At 38.2% G+C, this 11,417-nt stretch overlaps 1 pseudogene; it reads left to right on the top strand.

Moving 5' to 3' along the window:
- The first annotated feature begins 2,374 nt into the window (after positions 1-2,374).
- On the top strand, positions 2,375-2,489 carry LOC125415511 (small nucleolar RNA SNORA24; annotated as a pseudogene).
- The last annotated feature ends 8,928 nt before the right edge of the window (positions 2,490-11,417 follow it).

Genomic DNA, 11,417 nt, shown 5'->3' with positions numbered 1-11,417 from the left:
CTGTATTGTGGAGATTCTGCAGCCCTGGGTCCACAGAAATGACCACTCCCTACCCCCATGCTCCAGAAGATCACAGATTTGGTGGATTTTGGGGTGAACCAACATATAAGCCTGGTTCTGGACCTGGGTAGTTGCAGGGTTGGTCAGCCCACGAGCTCTCCCCTGTCTTCACCACCAGGGTGCGCTCTCCAGCATTGACCTGGGTAGTTCACCCGTTGCAGTGATGAGCAAGGGGCAGCCAATTCTCCTGCTTTCACATTTTCAGGATCCGTTCTCCCACATCTACACATTTAGGACCGGCTCTACCGTGTAGAAGTATAGGGGCCACTCTCCCATAGCTGATGAGGATCAGGGCTAGCTTTCCCACCTACCTCAGGCACTTAGGGACTGAGGTGGAAGGAGAGGGCATCTTTCCCCAACCCGTGCCACCACATGACAGATAAGTAATGGGGACAGCTAGCTCTCCCATGCCCACACCTACACCAACTGCGTCAGCTTCACTGTGCTGCCCAGACAAGGTGCCCGGTCTACTTTCCCGAGTGCTGCAGCTGATTAGGTGTATGCGTGTGTGTGTGGGGGGGGGTCAGCTGCTAGTCTGTTGCAGGCAGTAAGGGGTGAGGGGTAAGGGAGTACATCTCTTCTCCACCCACATCGTCGCATGATAGGACACAATAGCTGGGTAGTGGGGACAGCTTTCCCATGCTCACAACTTAAGGACAGCTCACGCACACTTCTGCCAACAGCGTTGACTATTGTGCTCTGCCCTGCAGGTACAGGGCCTGCTCTCCCAAGTGTTGCAGCTGACAGGGGGCAGGAACAGCTTGGCAGCTCTTTTAACCTCAGGGCCAGCTCTCCCATCTGCCTCAGGCATTGATAGGCAGGAGGGAGGAGGGTATTTCTCCACTGCCCATGCTGCTTCCAGACAGAGGGGTAATGGGAACAGGTCTCCCCTGTTCACAACTTAAGGGCTGCCTCACCCACACCTCTGCCCGTAGGGTTGACTCTAGTTTGCTGCCCAGGTAAGGCGCAGGGCCTGCTCTCTCAAGGGGTAAGGGCAGGTTTTCTACTTCTGGCTCCTTCTCTGGTTTCCCTTTTGTCTTTTAGGACCTATTGCTGCCTTGCAAAGCTCATACAAAATTCAATATTTGGAGGAAAAGAGTATCAGTTAACAGAAGGACAAAGTGAACATTACTAAGGACCTTGTGAGTTTTGCTTATTTAAAAATTTTGTGCCTAACTCATTTTGTAGGGGACTCTTGTAAATGTTTTGCAAGTAGTGACTCATGTAGTGTTCATTACATGGATGGTAAGTTAGAACTTATTATCCTCTTGTCTTACAGGAAGAAAAATGGAGGAGTAGAGAGGAGTGATGGTTAATTTTGGTTGTCAGCTGGACTGGGTAAAGAAAAATGTAGGGTAGGGCACTGATGAGGCATATTCTTGGGTGTGTTTGTGATGGAGTTCTTTCAGAACAGGTTAACTGAGAGGGGAAGACATGATCTGTATGTGGGAGAAACCATCTCATGGAGAGGAGTCCTGGGCTGAATAAGAGTGGGGAAATGAGAATTTCAGCCGAAATCCTGGGCCTTATATTGCTTTCCCATCTGCTACAAGGTAAGAACTCAGCCTCACACTCCTGTAGTCACAGTCAGAAGCAACTCCTGCTGCCATGCCTTCCTGGCCATAGGAGACTATAGTCTCAAACCCTGGGGCCAAACAAATCTTTCCTCCCATGACTTACTTGTTGCAAGGTATTTGATCATAGGAATAGAATTAACTAATACAAAAGGCTAACTATACTGCTTAATGTCAAACAGCTAATAGCAGCAGAGATTAAAATCCAAGATCTCACTCTTTGGTCCATTCTTTTCGCCTCTGTGTTCAGGAGATACCAAGTTGTCTCATGTAATTCTTCTGTTTTACTATTATTAAGATTTTTTTGTGAAGACATATGCTAGGGAAAATTGGCTAATATCTCTAATATCCCAGACTGCAGCAGCTTTTGTGAGTATCTGGTTGTTTTTGAACAGGACATCAAATCCTTCTGACTCCTGATAACTTGACCTAGTCCCAGATCCTAAAATGAAACATTTCCCTAACCATGGGTTTACTGTGATCGAATTTATTCTACCCTTTCTAAGCTGAAATTATGCTTCCTGACATCTATCCTCTGTGTTTTTCCAAGTTCTTAGACTATATATGAAACCAAGCATGGCCTATTAGTTTACTCAACCATCTAGCAAACCGAATGAGGAAAGATATGTATGCCAGTAGTCGTGCGTGATTATTGATTATTTACTATGTGTCAAATCTGAGAAAAAGGTGCTTTGTTATTGTCTCTTTATCTTTTCCTTCAGCCTACAAAGTGAGTTCTGTTTTGTGCCTTTGGGACCTGCTGACTGTGGTCGTCTCTTTTCCTAGCTGTTGAAGACCATGTTCTTGTTTATTGGCAAAGCTATATCAGATTTTTGTCTTGCACAAGTAGCATTCTTCACTGTTAAGAAGCTGTGAGATGCCACTTATTGGGCATACTTTTCTAAATTATTATTAAAATGTTTCTAGGAAAAAGGGAAAATGAAAAAAAAAACTGAGGGCTAACATAAGCTTGGGCCAAGCCAAAGTTAGACTTTTAAGTATGTGGAAGAGGCAGGACATTTCCTCTGGACCATACCTGATCCAAAGTCTAGGGTGGAGACTCAGCTTTAGATCACCTTTACCATTTCCCTGGAATTTGTCCCTCTCAGGACTACATGCACAGACAGTACTGGTTCTGCAGAATATTCTTCCTCTAAAGTTGTTTATCCAAGTCATTTTAATATGATACACTCTCCTCTTATAATCATGCAAACTGTTTGCAATATAAGAGAACATTTGCTTTGCCCGTAACTGGCCACCCTGTACAATGAACAGCGTTTCATAAGTGCCAACTTTTCTTAGACAAGTTACAGAAAGATGGTGTGAGAGGATTTACATAGGCTAAAGGGATTAGGGCATAGTACATATTATAGTCTTGTGGATTTGTTTAATGAGAAGCTTGGGTCTTCTATTGGAATGGTCCTGAAAGAAAGGAAATGGGGTATTGTGGCTAAAGTATAAGACACATCAGTTTAACAGGTGAAGATACCTTTACAGATTTTGACTATTTGATATCTTTACAATATTCATATATGGATTTTTCCTGTTTTTAAAGATAAATGATTGCTGTTCTGGAATTAATTCAGTTTATCTTGAAAGCAACTGAGATAATATTAGAATGATGAATGTTCCTAAAATATCCATATAGAAGATTAAATTAACTAAACCAGACCCTAAAGCTCATTTGACTTTATTAATCTTTATAACCTAAGTGACACCCCCAATCAGGAGGATCTTCTGTGCCTCAGGGACTGGTTCTAATTGCCAGTTAATAAAAATGCCAGGGTATCCTTAATCAGCCAATTAACTGACCTAACAATTATAATAGGGAGGGAAGGTGGGAGGGGTGGAGACTGGGAACAACAAGTCCATCAAGGTGCAGTGGAAATTCTCTAAGGGGTTCACGGTAGACACTCTTAACAGCGAAGTGATTTTCTTCTACCTTGACTACTTTCCCATTTGTCTTTCCTTTCTCCCTTCCCTGACATTTATAATTGTTGGAATCCCTAATTGGCTGATTAGCAAATTTCAAGAAAGAAAAGAAGATGGAAAAGGAGGAGAAGAGGAGAGAGAGTAGGGTGAGGGAGAGAAACAGGGAGAGAAAGAGGGTTAAAGATGTAAAGATTTAAAGAAACCTGGTTATTTACTTTCTAAAATGACATATATGTAGAAATAGTTCTCTTTAGCTCTAGTTTATATGACATGAAAGCACCTTTTTCTCTTAGTTTCCTAGTTTATGAAGCTCATAGCATTAGCAAACAAGTTAAATTATAATATGAAAAGTCTGATATTAAGGATGCTAATTTTCACTAGAACATGTCTTCATGAAAAATCTTAATAGTAGTAAAACAGAAGCTGTCTTTATTGAAAGCATATTTTTGACAGAATTAGATTTTTATTTTTTTGATAGTAATTATAATATACTCAGAGTACTTAAAATATGCATATAGATAAAATTCTCTCAGTTATAATTTACCATTTTTAAATAGTATGAGAAGTTGGTTATTTTAAAATAATCAAAATATTTTAAAAGCTTAGAATTTGGGCTGGAAGTGGACCTTAGTGGTAGACCAGTTGCCTAGCATGTTGGAGGCCTCAATTCAGTTCTCTCCATATTTCCCACTAGAGAATGGGGGTGAGGGTAGAATAAAGTAATTGTCCTAAATTGTCTGTGCTCCAAAGCTCTCAGTTGCTGGGATTTTCTTTTACAAATGTAAGTGTGCATGCACTTGCACGTGCGTGCATGTGCACGTGCCCATGCATGCACATATACACACACCCAGTGATGTCAGAGAAGTTCAGGATTGATTTATTTTACCAACACGAATCTCAGAGTCCTAAGTTTTCTTCAGATATTATGAATTATGTAATTCTCTTGTACTCTTATGTTACTCCCCATTTGGACTTTTGTCACGAGTCTATGGAATTACAGCATTTTAGAGTTGGAATGAGCCTTAAAGGTCACCTACTGCTCCTCTCCTGATGAAAAGAAGAATCAGAAGCTTGCCTGGGAAAAGAGACTTGTCCAGAGGTCCAATAGGAAATTTTCTGGCTGAGCTTGAAGCAGGTTCCTGGATTCCCAGTTTTGTGTTCCTTTAGTCCTTCCAGTCTTCGCTCTATATAAATGACATCAAAGACCAGAAGACAAATGCCAAGTACCATATTCTGTTAGAGACTGTTGGAATGCGAAATCTGTGCACTCCAAGCCTGGTTACATTCATTTTTAAATCATTCTTCAATGACCAGCCCAGAAGGCATATGTCTTAGTTTTATTTTTATGAACCCCATCTTTCTTTCATGAATGTATTATTAACATGTCTTTTTTTTCTGATCTGAAAAGTTCTCAAGGGAATAATGGTGTCCTGAATTTGGAAATGGAAATGACTGTGGATCTATTGCTTTTAATCTGATGGCTGCTCTTTTAGTTCTCCAAGATTCTGCTTCAAATAATTGTTCCAAAATAGATCTGTTGCTGTTATAAACACCTGAGCCGTAGCCAGTATATGCACCTTGGTTTTTAGGGGTCTCTTTTGGAAGGATTAGATATTTCCTTTTGCTCTCCTTTTTGCTTTGTTTTGTTTTCAATGCACATGCTTTAAAATTTATGTGTGTAGAAAATTGTTAGTTTTCTTACTAGGGACTTTTTTTTCTTGAATGCAGAGGGTTCATCACAAATTACTTGTAAAACAGGATCTGATTAGGAAGTAATATATTCATCTGTAACTCCTGCATAAAAGTTATTCAAGTATTGTGACAAAATAAGTGTTGTTTACTTTATACATTTTGTGCAAATTCTAAAGATTTCATCTAACTTCAAGGCTCTCATGGAATCTCAGGGATTGTGGCTTGCCCACTGAGAGTATAAAGGCTGACTAAATTAAGTTGATTTGCCTGTGAAAGAAATGCTTCCATTATTCATGTCAGAAGCCTGTCACATCAAATTGAGGGAGTGGAGAAAACCCTTTTTTATCAACATTTAGAACCAAGAAAAACCAACCATTGAGGACCTGAATTTCAATTGGGGAAAAAGTCAAGCTGAAAGAAGAGTTCAAAAAGGGGGGGGTGGGTGGGTGGGTATTTGTCTAATGTTGAAAATCAGCAGAGGAGATTGATTTAACTTTGGCTGAAACTTTTTTATATAGACAGACAGAATGAAACTTCTTAAAGCAGCAAGTAGTACATACAATCTTGGTGTCTTTCATGTGTAAACTTGTCAAAAGTAGTTAAGCTAATTCAAATTTAAATCTCATTGAATTCCTATTCTTGGACTCTTAATTTGTTTATTTTAAAGGATTTAGGAATGCATTTCTTGGAGGTTACTTTTCAAACATTGATGAATGTATTTTGTTTTTCAGAGTTCAAGATTATAGGTTCTATTGTGGAATTACTCCTTGTATTAATAAGAGAAGGAAGACAAGCTGCTCAAGCACCAGTTCCATGTTTGTATCAGGTATGCAAGCATTTGTCTCAGTGGGATCTATTGTACACAAGTACACGCACGCTCACACACACACACACTCACACACACACACCCCAAACTTCAAATAAAACCCGGGTCATTAAGAGAATAACATGACTTGGGACAATAAAGGGAGGGCCATTCTCCAAGACAAAACATCCTCATACAGTGCTAGTTTATTTTAGGATGATTATTTTTTATTTCCCAGGATAGTGAATTTTGGTAAATGTTTATTATTGGAAAGACTAACATAGTGTTGGAAACTTTATTTTATTGCAATTTTTGTAAGAAACTTGATATTTACCCCCCCTTTTTTTGCAGTGTTTGCCTTCTGTCAGCAAAGGTATTTTAAATGCTCGTTTGCCTCATTGCAATCACCATACAGTTTAATTTACTCACTTGACTGTATTTCTGTCATCATTACCTAAGTGCAAGCCTTTGACTTGATTTTTGACAAACAAAATCTTTTGGGCAAAACCATTGCAAATATAGAATATAACGTTTTAGACTTCTTAGATACATTTTAACCTAAGGTTTGTACAGAATGAGTATTCCCCCCCCCAAAAAAAAATAAAAATAAAAAATCAAGATCTGAAGTTCTATTCAAGGAGCAGCAGATGTCTCTCCAGGTGAGAGCTTCTCTGGCTCCGTCCCCTACCATGAGGCACAGGATGTTTCCTCCATAATTGTGTGTAGTGGAAAGAAAAGTTGGCTTGCACAAAACTAGCTGCTTCTCTGAGAGACTGCAGATATGTGCAGGTTGAGGACGGTGGGGGCAGAGAATGAAATAGAGAAACGATTGTACTGTGGCGGGCAGGGAAAGACAAGGATTAATGGGGAGCAGAATTGTATTTTGGTGAATGCTGCTAACAACAGAGCTATGAAGCAAGAGGGTGAAATAGGGGTGGGAGAAGGGAATGTGGAGGGCTGTGAATGGGTAAACTAGAGCGCTATGTCAAGGCATGGAGTGAATAGCTAATTTATGGGTATTTACAAAAGTACAAGCAAACAAGATAACAAAAACAACATACCAGTTTGACCAGTGCTGTTTTTAGACCCTGAAGCCACTAGAGGTCATTCCTTTTGTTTATTGCCCCCATCTCTATTTCCTGGCTGCTTGTATCCAACTATGAGAATATGGACTAATATCTGCTGAAACAATTCAAACAGGCATGCAACACAGCAGAGGATGACAATTGTGACTTCAAGGTTTTCATTTTCTTTTGTATGAGATGTTATCATTTAGAGACATTTTGCAAATTCTGACAATATTATTTTTGAAAGAATGAAATTTGAATTATGTCCAACCATAAAGTGAGGAATTTGGAGTTGAGAGAATGTTTAGATATTGGATAAATGTATCCAGCCTTACAAATGAGAAGATTGGCAGCAGAGAGAAGAAGATGGCTGTTCAGATTCACCGTTGGAACGCAATGTTTTTTCTGATTTCTAGGCCACCGAACTTCCCACTGCTTCATACGGTCAACGGGTGTAGTTCTGCTCAACTTTATGTAAAACAATCCTAAAATGATCATGCTAAATAGGAAGGAAGGGCCCTGCACCTTCAAATGTCAGAGATAGCTGTTTACAGACCCCATGTATAATCTTGATCATAGCCATTTTCAACTTCTGTTAATTCACATTTTATATTTATTTTATATGTATATGTATAGTTATATATATTACATATATATGTATGTGATATATAATATGATGCATGCTATTTTCTTCCATCCAGGTTGAAAAGACAATGAGAATTGTCTGAAGGGTATGACCAATAATTTTAATTTAAAATTTGTAAATTATTGCATATGAATTATGCAAGTACATGTACATCACATAAAAGAAATAAGAAACCCGACAAAGAGCACATGCAATGGTAAGTGAATTCTCCAGCTTCTGTATTATAATCTCACTTTTCTAAATTCTCACTATGAACAGTTGATTCATAGTGAGAACAAACTTTAAGCATGAACGACACACATTTAACATTTATTGTAGGTTGGATACTACTTCTTATGGTATTCTTGGAACTCAGTAACATTTAGTGATTATATTTTACTGTGATTTGAAATAAATTTACCTTATCATATTGAAGTATTGACTAAAGATAATTTGATTGCACTGATTTTAATAAAGGTGAATATCTTTTGTGTCTTCATATTCAATAGTACTCCTCTGGAGACTGCTTACCATTTTCTGTTTATAAAATTATTTTAAAACCAAACACACATAAACTTTTTGTATTATATAGCTGTAAATATTTCTCATGAATATTTCAAATATTTCTTGTCACTTTTCTTTCACTTTTGGAAACATCTTTTAGTCCTATGTAAACTTTAAAAAAATGTATATAAATAGAATTGTTAGGTTTTTATTGTTATTTGATGGCCTGTAACAAAGACGGGGCAGCCCAAGTTTAAACAACAATAACAGTTACAAATTACTCAGGAATAAGTAAATTGGAAAAAGCATGAGTTCTGCTATGAAATGTATAAAATTCTAATGAAGAACAAGAAAGAGGAAATAAGTCTGGCATAGGTTTCTCAATTTAGTAAATATGTTAGTTCTATTTTAAAATCACCTATAAACATACTGGAGAACTACTCAAAGTTCTATTATTCCATCTTGTAGATAGAAATTTAGCAAACACTTAGATAAACACTTAGAAACAGCTGTTTCTTCCTATGGACTATGTGCTGAGCACTGGGTAGGGACTACACATTGAAATCTTTGACTTCCTTAATTCTTGAGTATTTGTGTTTGACACAGGTCTTACTCTGCTATGCAATTTTGCCCTGTAACTCTGGCCTGATGAGTGCACTCTAGGTAACCACACTGATTAACTTTTATAATGGTGTAATTATTATCCTAGGAAAATTTATTCCTGCCATCTGTAGTTAGACAATGAAATTTGGTCCAAAGACGCCTGTATATACAGTGGACTACAATCTACCTTGCTGTTCTAGGAAACTGGTACATAACTAAAAGCAACCAAGCCTCAGCCAATTATAGCAACTAGACTCTCAGCCAATCTTATATGGCAATACCAACTCATGTCCAAATAAGGCAAACACATCCAGTTCGACCAATGCAGTAGTTGTCTGGCCATTAATACAGATTGAGTTTTGGCCCTTTTGTCTTTGCTCAGAATGTTGCCTGCATTTAAAACTGTTTCTTTATTTTCCCTTAGGGTAGGGTGCAAATGGGGAGCAAATCCGGGGCTTTTGTAGTAGACAAGAACGATACACGACTTTTCTTTTGGGGGGTTTGCTTAAATAGACTTTGTTAAATTTAAACAGTCTCATTAAAAATAAAAGCCAGCGCTATTTTTATAAATGATGTGATTAAGATACAGAAAAAGTGATTTCCTCAATACATAAGGCTTTGGTAGAACAAGAGCTCAAACTTGCCCTTGCTTCTCTAGCACCCATGCTATTAATCTATGTACTTTGCAAATACAAGTACAAAATTAAAACTATAAAGCTATCAGAAAGGGTATAGAAGAGTGGGTTGAGGCTGTAGCTTGGTTGCTAAGTGTTGATCTAGTATTCACGGAATTCCTATGTGATGCCCAGCACTGTATGAACTGGACACAGTGGCCTACATCTGTAATAGCAGGGAGGTGAGGCTTGACGTGGTTAGTTTTCGTCAACTTGACACAAACCTAGACATGCCTGTGAAGAAGGAATCTTAATTGAGGGATTGCCTTCATCAGATTGACTTGTGAGCATGTCTGTGGGGAATTTTCTTGATTGCTAACTGATGTACAAGGGCCCAGACCACTATGAATGGCTCCCTCCCTATATAGGTGGGCCTTGACTGTATAAGAAAGGTATTTAAGAAAGCCAGAAAGCAGCATTCTTTCACCGCCTTTCCTTCAATTCCTGCCTCAGTTCCTTGAGTTCCTGCTTTGACATCCATTGATGATAGACTATAACCTGTAAGCCAGACAAATCCTTTCTTCATCATGTTGCTTTTTAACCAGTGTTTTATTGCAGCAAGGATAAGCAAACTAGAACAAATCTTTACTAATATCTCACTTTGTGCTACAAATTTAATATATTTCTTTTTCTTTATTTAAATTAATTTCTGCGCTATATATTATTTCAGCTTCACACTTTGTTTTCTAATTTAGCATTTTAAACTAAATGTTCACTCATTTTGAGTGTTCTTTGGGTAATGACTAGAAGAAAAACATTTAAATTTTTATTTTTAATTAGTTTAGTCTGAGAGTTTTTGTTTAACAAAGATAATCAGCCATTTGCAATTATTATCATTTTATCTGCTGTTTATTCTTTCCATCTCCATCGTTATTTTCTTTTCATTCTTTTTTTTTTTTTTTTTGAGGCAGGGTTTCTTTGTGTAGCCCTGATTGTCCTGGAAATAGCTCTGTAGACCAAGCTGGTCTCGAATTCACATTTGTGGTGCTAGCTGGTAGGCATGCAAGAATGCCCTTAGTCCTCTGCCACCGAGTTACATTCCAAACCTTATGTATTTCTTCACTTCTTTATCTTTGAGACAACGTCTGTGTCCAGGCTGGTCTCAAACTCCCTGTATAGCTGAGCTTGTTATTCGGATCCTCCTGCCTCCACCTTCTAAGTTCTGGGATTACAGGTATTTGTTACTATGCTTAGTGAATGTGGTACTGACAAGTGAACCCAGGGCTCACACATGCTCGGCAAGTACTCTACCAACTGAGCTCTATCTCCAGATCTCTTGTTATATTTATTATATTTTTAGTTTATCTCTTCCTTCATCTCCCTGTTACTGATAAATTAATTTGGAAAATGAGCTCTAGGTTTTTACTACACTTTCTTTTTAAAAAGGCATTTTTTATGTATATGAATATTTGCTTGTATGTATGTGTATCATGTGTGTGCCTGGTGGCCCATGGAAGCTAGAAAAGGAGATGGTATCTTAGGAGGTCATATCTTCTGAAGCTGGGCGTTGCAGATGGCTATGAATTATTATGTAGGTGCTGTGAACCGAGCCCAGATTCTCTGCAAGAGCAACAAATATTCTTAACCTACTTTCTTATTATGGTTTTTTTCTTATTTCAAGAAATATTTCTTGAGGCCAGTGACATAGCCCTGAGGATAAAGGCACTTGCTGTCAAGTACAGTGACATGGGTTTGGTTTCCTGGAAGGGAAAGAGAGAACTGACTCAAAAGTTGTCATCTGACCTCCGTATGCACACGAAGGCACACATGCACTGGCCCCTGACAATCAATAAAAATATGAGAGAAAAAATTCTTGATTGAGGCAAAGTTTCTTAACACATACTAACAAGTGTTTTGTGTTTATCTAAAAGTTACTGCTTT

This window comes from Myodes glareolus, chromosome X (assembly GCF_982192425.1).
Source record: "Myodes glareolus chromosome X, mMyoGla1.1, whole genome shotgun sequence".
NCBI classification, from domain to species: Eukaryota; Metazoa; Chordata; class Mammalia; order Rodentia; family Cricetidae; genus Myodes; species Myodes glareolus.
The sequence above is the reverse complement of the archived record's forward strand: the minus strand, read 5'-3'. Positions and strand labels throughout refer to the sequence as shown.